The sequence below is a fragment of the Schistocerca gregaria genome, chromosome X (genome assembly GCF_023897955.1).
Source record: "Schistocerca gregaria isolate iqSchGreg1 chromosome X, iqSchGreg1.2, whole genome shotgun sequence".
Classification (NCBI taxonomy): Eukaryota; Metazoa; Arthropoda; class Insecta; order Orthoptera; family Acrididae; genus Schistocerca; species Schistocerca gregaria.
Window position 1 is genome coordinate 90291720 of NC_064931.1, and position 10052 is coordinate 90301771.

At 41.1% G+C, this 10052-nt stretch overlaps 1 pseudogene; it reads right to left on the bottom strand.

Moving 5' to 3' along the window:
- Positions 1-9305: 9305 nt before the first annotated feature.
- LOC126299894 (5S ribosomal RNA) lies at positions 9306-9423 on the bottom strand (annotated as a pseudogene).
- Positions 9424-10052: the final 629 nt, after the last annotated feature.

Genomic DNA, 10052 nt, shown 5'->3' on the forward strand with positions numbered 1-10052 from the left:
TTCAGAAAATCGCAATAATTTTAAATCAACACTTCCTGCTGCACCTTGAGTTCAAACTATGTGTACTGAGCTAGATTATCTGAAAGACTGTGAGAGTGATACAATAGGCAAAATATTTTATGATAAAATCTGTTATTTATCATTTTCTTGCAAGAGGCCTGTGATAGGTGCAACAGTTACCATTCCACAGACCACTAACCTCTTTTGGTTTGACTGCTTCATCTACTTCAATGACATATATGTCACTAATCACTCTGCAGACCAATTGTAATGGTCCCCCCTCCTTCCATAAGATTGAAATAACACCTACTTCCATCAACTACATGGTCCAGATGTTGAGTTACATGCTAGGTTTCATTTCACAAGAAAATTATTCCATAGGTGATAGAGAAAAAAAAATTACTGATAAACCATAATAGAATTTCTACAGTTCTACACTTTCTATACAATTTTACTTATTAAAATTGTCTTAATTAGTTGCAGTCTTGTTTTGATCTGTAAGGCAAGGCTAATTAGGCACAAATCCTGCAGTATCAATTTGAGCCTCACTGCTGTCTGATTGTTCTCAAAGTAATTCTTGAACTGACCACTAGACCAGAGCTACACATCACTAACATTGCAGTTATTGACTTTTCCATCATTTCTTGGTGGAACATTTCATACATTATGAATGGAAAAACACATGACTCAGGCAATATTCTGTAATATTTATTATTTTACAAATCAATTTTTGACTGTTACGCCACCATCAGGTACAAAGATAAATATGTGTGGTTGTAAAATCTTTGATCCCACAAAACTTCACTGCCACACACATTTTTTTTTTTTGTACCTTACAGTGGCATAACAGCCAAAATCTATTCTTAAAATAACAAATATTATTGAATATTACACCATAGTTACATGTTTTTCATTCATAACATCACTAACAGTTTCCACTTAACCTACCAACTTTTTCCTTGCAATTTTCTTGAATCTTGGAAAAGAAAAAGTCTCCAGATGATATAAGATGTTTCAAATGAAAAGGAGACTAAAATTATGGGGCAATTCTGAAAAGTAATACTTCTGAATTTTTTATGTGAAAACTTTTAAAGCTTTTTACATAAAACTAGAGTTATTAACATTCTACATCTTTATTCTTCATGTCTGCATACTTGCAGCCCTTGCTGCTAGAGGGCTCCAAACTGTAGCATGTAACATGGTGGTGTGTAACATAACTACACTGAGGAGCCAAAGAAACCTGTACACCTGCCTAACATCATGTAGACCCTCTGCGACCATGCAGAAGTGTTGCAACACGATATAGCATGCACTCAACTAATGTCTGAAGTAGTGCTGGAGGGAACTGACACCATGAATCCTTCAGGGCTGTCCATAAATCTGTAAGAGTACAAGGGGGTGAAGATCTCTTCTGAATAGCACGTTGCAAGGCATCCCAGATATGCTCAATAATGTTCACGTCTGGGGAGTTTGGTGGGCAGCGGAAGTGTTTAAACTCAGAAGAGTGTTCCTGGAGCCACTCTGTAGCAATTCTGATTGTGGGGTGTCACACTGTTCTGCTGGAATTGCACAAGCCCATGGGAATGTGCAATGGACATGAATGGATGCAGATGATCAGACAGGATGCTTACGTACATGCCATGTGTCAGAGTCCTATCAGGGGTCCCATATCACTCCAACTGCACATCTCCCACACCATTACAGAGCCTCCACCAGCTTGAACAGTCCCTTACTTACATGCAGGGTCCATGGATTCATGATGTTGTCCCCATACACGTACACATTCATCCACTCAATACGATTTGAAATGAGAGTTGTCTGACCAGACAACATGTTTCCAGTTATCTACAGTCCAATGCCTGTGCTGACAGGCCCAGGTGAGGCATAAAGCTTTGTGTCATGCAGTCATCAAGTGTACACGAGTGGGCCTTCAGCTCCGAAAGCCCATATCGATGATGTTTCATTGAATGGTTTGCACACTGACACTTGTTGATAGCCCAGCACGGAAATCTGCAGCAATTTGTGGAAGGGTTGTACTTCTGTCATGCTGAATGATTCTCTTGAGTCATGCTGGACTCGTTCTTGCAGGATCTTTATCCAGTGGCAGTGATGTCGAAGATTTGATGTCTTACCGAATTACTGATATTCATGGAACACTCATGAAATGGCCATATGAGAAAATCCCCACTTCATCACTACCTCAGTGATGCTGTGTCCCATCACTTGTGGGTGGACTATAACACCACATTCAAACTCACTTATATCTTGACAATCTGCCATTGTAGCAGCAGTAATGGATCTTACAACTGCGCCAGACACTTGTTGTCTTATATACACTCCTGGAAATTGAAATAAGAACACCGTGAATTCATTGTCCCAGGAAGGGGAAACTTTATTGACACATTCCTGGGGTCAGATACATCACATGATCACACTCACAGAACCACAGGCACATAGACACAGGCAACAGAGTATGCACAATGTTGGCACTAGTACAGTGTATATCCACCTTTCGCAGCAATGCAGGCTGCTATTCTCCCATGGAGACGATCATAGAGATGCTGGGTGTAGTCCTGTGGAACGGCTTGCCATGTCATTTCCACCTGGCACCTCAGTTGGACCAGCGTTCGTGCTGGACGTGCAGACCGCGTGAGACGACGCTTCATCCAGTCCCAAACATGCTCTATGGGGGACAGATCCGGAGATCTTGCTGGCCAGGATAGTTGACTTACACCTTATAGAGCACGTTGGGTGGCACGGGATACATGCGGGCGTGCATTGTCCTGTTCCCTTGCCGGTCTAGGAATGGTAGAACGATGGGTTCGATGATGGTTTGGATGTACCGTGCACTATTCAGTGTCCCCTCGACGATCACCAGAGGTGTATGGCCAGTGTAGGAGATCGCTCTCCACACCATGATGCCGGGTGTTGGCTCTGTGTGCCTCGGTCGTATGCAGTCCTGATTGTGGCGCTCACCTGCACGGCGCCAAACACGCATACGACCATCATTGGCACCAAGGCAGAAGCGACTCTCATCGCTGAAGACGACACGTCTCCATTCGTCCCTCCATTCACGCCTGTCGCGACACCACTGGAGGCGGGCTGCACGATGTTGGGGCGTGAGCGGAAGACGGCCTAACGGTGTGCGGGACCATAGCCCAGCTTCATGGAGACGGTTGCGAATGGTCCTCGCCGATACCCCAGGAGCAACAGTGTCCCTAATTTGCTGGGAAGTGGCGGTGCGGTCCCCTACGGCACTGCGTAGGATCCTACGGTCTTGGTGTGCATCCGTGCGTCGCTGCGGTCCGGTCCCAGGTCGACGGGCACGTGCACCTTCCGCCAACCACTGGCAACAACATCGATGTACTGTGGAGACCTCACGCCCCACGTGTTGAGCAATTCGGCGGTACGTCCACCCGGCCTCCCGCATGCCCACTATACGCCCTTGCTCAAAGTCCGTCAGCTGCACATACGGTTCACGTCCATGCTATCGCGGCGTGCTACCAGTGTTAAAGACTGCGATGGAGCTCCGTATGCCACGGCAAACTGGCTGACACTGACGGCGGCAGTGCACAAATGCTGCGCAGCTAGCGCCATTCGACGGCCAACACCGCGGTTCCTGGTGTGTCCGCTGTGCCGTGCGTGTGATCATTGCTTGTACAGCCCTCTCGCAGTGTCCGGAGCAAGTATGGTGGGTCTGACACACCGGTGTCAATGTGTTCTTTTTTCCATTTCCAGGAGTGTAGGTGTTGCCACCTGCAGCGTCGTATTCTGCCTGTTTACATATCTCTGTGTTTGAATATGCATGCCTGTACCAGTTTCTTTGGTGCTTCAGTGTATGTTAGTGCGTGAGAAACAGTGTGCTGTAATGGAGTTGCAAATTCAAAGCGTTCACCCACACATGGAGCACCCTCTCCTTCACAATGATAATGCCAGATCACATACAAGCACGGTGACATTGGCACCAATCTGACACCTTGCGTTCACAGCCTTCCTTGTCCTCTATGCAGTCCAGGCTTGACCTCATCTGATTTTCATCTGTTTCCTAAATTAAACAACTGCTTGGGCTTCACTTTGATAGTGATGAAGCAGTGCAAACAGAGCTGAGGTTGTGGACCCATCGACAAAGTCAAACACTTTACAGTTACAGTATCAGCAAACTTGTCTCTCTCTAGGAAAAATATGTTCATTTCCAGTGTAACTATGTAGAGAAATAAATATCTAGACATGAAGAATAAAGATGTAGAATGTTAATGATGTTTGTTTTATTTAAAATGCTTTAAGAATTTTCAGTTCAAAAATTTGGAGGGATTACTTTTCAGCATGCCCTTGTGCATGAAAAGAAATTTTAATAACAATATTATGATTACAATTCAAATGAGGCAGTACAACTATATGCAACTACCACTGACATTAATACATCAATCCCAGCATGTAGGAAGGGAGTGGATGCCTTCAGTGTAGAAACTTGTGGGTTTCTGATGAATCCAGTTTTCAATGGTGTCCTGTACTTCCTTGTCACAGATGGACCCCTGACCTTCCAAGATTGTTTTAAGGGGCCAAAGACATTCAAGTCACATGGGAGGACATCAGTGCTGTAAGGAGGATGTCTGGGGATCTCCCCTGTCTGGAAACGTCATCTAACAGCACTACAGAGCATGAAAGTTATAGGCACCAGCAGCTGTAAATGTATGTATATACAAGGTGATTCCGTGATGATGTTACAAACTTTCAAGAATGATGGAGAAAGATAAATGTGTCAGTTAGAGGTAAGGGTTCCTAGTTCGGAAACAAACGAGTTGAAAGTTACAAGCAAAAATCATTCTACAAGCAATCCTGTTGGACAAACATCTGCAACTGAGCATTATACCAGAGATTGTAAAGTTCTTTTATTATCATACAACCGGTTTTGGGCCCATCTTCAGGTGTCATAACTTGGTGCTGTGACACCCAAGTGCTGCAGTGGATGTGTGCTACCTACGAGTGCAGAACAGGGAGTACACATCCACCCCAGCGAAGTGGTATTTTCAGCCTCTGGAAAAATCATTCTGATACCTCTAACACTGTAATACATGTTGCTAAGAATGTAAGGTATGCAACTTTCAAAGGTGATAATGATAATATGGACCAAGACAAGAAAAAATGTCTAGTAAACATGGGCTCTAAAATGCATATCTGAGGAGCTATGAGCACTTGTTTTTCTTCGCTGAAGTGAGGCACATCTCCTCTATTGAACAACTGCTATAGTTCTTAGGGTATGCATTTTCAAGCCCATATTTACTAGACATTTTTCTTATTTTGTTCCATACTACCACCTCTGAAAGTTGTCTACCCTATAATCTTAGCAACAACAACACTGCCACGCGTATTCCACTGATAGAGGTATCAGAACAGTTTTTACTTATAACTTTCTACTAATTCATTTATGGTACAGGGACCCTTACCTCACATGGATACATTTGTCCTTCTGCATCATCCTAGAAATTTTGTAACATCATCACATGATCATCCTTCGTATACATACATTTACAGGCTCCAGTGCCTATAACTTTGATGCTCTGTAGTGTCATTGGGTGATGTTTCTGGACATGATCAACTGCATGCCAACCCCTAGTCCTTACATCACACTCTAAAGCGGTACCAAATGTGGCTGAAATACTTGGTTGTCATGAATCTGGATCACCAGTTGCAGCGTCAGAAGATTTTGCAATGTTTATTTTATTTGCAGACACAGTAACAACTGGAGCTGATGAATGGGCTTTTAAAATAACAAGTTGGTACATGACATGTTCTGTAGACACAAGACAAATTAATGAAATTAATACTGACAACTAAGTATGTATTAATGTTACTGGAAGATTCAAAAAACTTAATTCAGTTTGCTGCTTTACTAAAATTTAACTCATTGTTAGTAGTCATTACACTTTCTTGGGTATCCATACTTAAATTGTTCTCATTGAGGAAACTGGACAAGGGATGTTTTGCACATATTAGTATGTATAATTTGTTGTGGTAAACTGGTAACATTCTTGTTAATGAAAGCTTTCTAGCTGCATGAAAAGTAGTTGGCAATACAGAATGCATATAAAATGGATCACATGATAACAAGTCCACCCGTACAAAGGGGAAGGATCCCCCCCAAATTTCACGGAAAGGAAAAAATATAGCATAGTCAGGTGTTTTTCTTTCAAGAAAGTGATTTAATAGTTGGTATTATGCAGGTTTTTAACAGGTTAAAAACTGGAGCTTTTTTATGGCTACTTACTAATCACCATTTGTTTTCCACAATATTAAAACTAAACCATACCCCCAGGTCCAGCCCCCTCCCTTCCCTTGCAAGATAAATCACAGTGGGTAGTACTTATTAATCCACTACCATTTAATCTGAGTGTGAAAGGTGGTTCAGATGTTTCAAAAGTTTTTACACCTAAATATGACATCAAGAGTTGAAATAAGGAGAAAACTATACTTTCAGAGCATTGTTTAAGAAATTGACTGATACAGATGCATCAAATTCCTTGGACAGTTATCTACTGGAGGATTATTTGTAAGCAATTCTTTCTCACAGCAATACACCCTACTATCTAAGAATATTGCTGATGCTAGGTAAATTAACTTATGACTGCATTTACACATATGAAGATCATGCTCATTCAGAGATAAAAAATACCTTCTGTCCTTGCTGATCAGCAAATAATTGTCTAGTTGATACATGTCATTAAATACCAACCTATTATCAAATGACGGGTAAGTATAAATCTTACACATTTCAAACCTATGCTTTGATCTAACAATGGATATAGAAACAATAACAGTTAATTCATCATCAATCACTAAAGATTATGTGATACTTAATTTGTAGTAACCTTATAAATTATAAGAAGTAATGGGGTAAATCATAGCAGATGTTCCATCTAGCTTACATTCAATCAGTTATGGGACCTGTAAGAACTGGTCTGGATGCAACAGCACACAGCTAAAAGAAATCATTTGAACTACTTTTTAGTGTTGTTCTTAAATTAAGCACATGAATTATAGTCTCTGATAGACTGCCAGTAATCCTTATAAACATAGTGCTTAAATCTCCGCGAACATGCAATATTTCGTATAGTTTGTGGATGGTTCCATCCACCTCACCAAAAATTAGTTGAAATATGTAATGAACTGCTTACAATCTGCTTAATAAAATCTGTGGGGCTAGTAATGGTTCTTTGTATAGTCCTTAATACAATTATTTTGTCGAAGAGGTTAACTGAATTCATATTAGACTGTTGTTCAAGTGCTAAAATTTTGTCTTTAACATCCAGTAGATCTCAGCTGGTTAAAGTAGCAAACACAGTACAGAGGATACTTCCTTCAAAATGAAACCAGGTACCTTTGCACCTAATCAACTTTTATGTGGCAAAATGTTTAAGAAACAGTTAATCTCTTGTTCATAATTAGCAAACATGGGCTCTGTCTTCATTTTGACAGTGATTTAGTTGTTACACAAAGATATTCCAATGTCCAAAACTGTATCATTCTCATTGACTGAATATTTACTTCTTAATAGAATTGAATTGCTGTTGACTCTCACTCAAATTGTATTTTAACACAAGTTTAGCATTATTTTGCTGAAACTACTGTGTCTCAACATGGATCAAACAACACAACTGTTTTCTCTGGCACTATTACTACAGCATTAATAGAACACACTGCCACAACAAAAATTAGAACATGATTATTCAGTTCTAAAACCTAGAGTTAAACAATGAACATAACCAAAAGTGTCTCTTGTGGAAACCTGTGGAATAAAATTTAGTTACACATATGAACTCCACATAACAGCTACAATCTACATTTGCGCAACACATTCACATTTGCACAGGGCTGAAAAATGAACACACCTTGCACTCACTCATGCTACACATGTCTATGAAGATTGTAGCGCTGTCTGGGACTGGACTGCAATGTGTATGGTGATGCCTCAGCCTCAAAACCTGGACTGTGACCTTGCACTGCTCACTTCTCAGACTTAGGAATAATTTGTCTGCCCATCAGTTGATTCTTATTGTTGTCTTGCAATGCTACAGGAAGTCTACCTAGAAATGGCTTTATGCGATTGACATGAATGTCACTCGGGTAGAAAGGCAGTTGAAGCATAAGAGTGAGTGGTGCCACCACCTTCAATATTGGGTATAGTCCTTCCAAAACTTCTTAAGGTTTTTTTTACTTGACTCTTCTTTAGCACTACATTGCTCAGACAGACAAGATCCCCGGCTCGGTGCTGTGACACAACTAATTGGTATTGTGTTTTTTCGCTTGCTGAGGAAAGGATTGATGATTCTGCTGTTTCACTCCCATCCATACTCCTTCAGCTTACATGATAATTCTTTTGCATGTTCATTGCTGATTCCAGCAATTGACAGGGCCAAGTCATAAGGTGACTGCATTCTCTTTCCACAGACAATTCCATCTTAGGCCAGTTGACATGTACATTTTTGCATTGTAAGCACTTACAATGTATCAGAGACAGACGGTGTTGCCGCTCACATTTAGTGGTTAAAAATCTTAATAATAGTTCTGTGGACTCACTCAGTGTGGCCATTTCCCTCAGGGTGTGTTGGTGTACGTCCCTAGCTGTGTTATTTGAATCAGCTTACAAGTCTGTTAAAGTAGTTCACTCAAGAGATCCCTTCCTTGATCACAGATCATGCTTAATGGTGACCCAAATTTCAGAATCTACTCTTTTGCAAGAACTTTAGCCATGGTCACGTCACTCTGATCAGGTACTGGTATCATGAGAAAATACATGGAGAAATTTTCTGACATGGTCAATATGAATTTATCTCTGCTTTTAGTTTTAGTTAACAGTCCAGCAACAGTCAATCCTACTCTTTCAAGTGGTTCTCTAGACTCTGGCAGTTCTTGCAATGGTGCCATAGTTTTTCAAAAATTATTCCACCTATTACAGGAATCACATTGTGACAAATTCAAATGTGTCAGCTTTACCGACTTGGTCACCAATATATTTTAGCTACTTTAATGCTTGTTGTTCTTTTAGTGCAGTGTCTAAATAATAAAGAATCATGTTGTTCCATCATGATTCTTCTCTCCAGAATACCTCACTCCGTCTTCAGGCCACGAGTGGCCTACCGGGACCATCCGACTGCCGTCTCATCCTCAGTGGAGGATGCGGATAGGAGGGGCGTGGGGTCAGCACACCGCTCTCCCGGTCGTTATGATGGTATTCTTGACCAAAGCCGCTACTAATTGGTCGAGTAGCTCCTCAATTGGCATCACGAGGCTGAGTGCACCCCGAAAAATGGCAACAGTGCAAGGCGGCCTGGATGGTCACCCATCCAAGTGCCGACCACGCCCAACAGTGCTTAACTTCGGTGATCTCATGGGAACCGGTGTATCCACTGCGGCAAGGCGATTGCCACCCTCCAGAATACCTAGGCAGTTTTATTTAATAGTAATTTTGTACAGTAATCCATCTATTTCAACAGAACAATGATCATTTTACCATATATTGCATTGTGGATCCCCCCTCTTGGGCTGCTTTTAACTCTTTCGCACAACTCATTGTAACACAAACAAGCATCTTTTGCTCATTACATCGGCATTCACATGTTGCTTACCAGGCTGATGAATAACCATAAACTGAAACTCACTCAGTCTTAATACCCACCCTGTTAATGTATAACTTAGGTCCTTTAAGTTTAATAACCATTTAAGTGCAGCATGGGCTGTAATTGCTGGAAATCCTGTTCCTGTTGAGAAACATCTGTCATGTGGTATACCAAAAACCAAAGCAAAGAACTTTGGTAATATAATTACGTTCTGCTTTGTGTAATAGTCTAGAAGCAAATAATATTGAGTGCTCATAATCATCAATTTCTTGAGGCAAAATAGCACCAACAGCAAAAGTTGAAGCATCTGTTGAAAGAATACAGGATTTGCTGAAGTGTGGTTAGAGAAGGTTACATTCTTCCATTGCTTTTTTGCATTCTATTGAGCAATTAAATGTGGTTCCTTCTCTCATTAAATGTGTCATTGGACATGCTTTA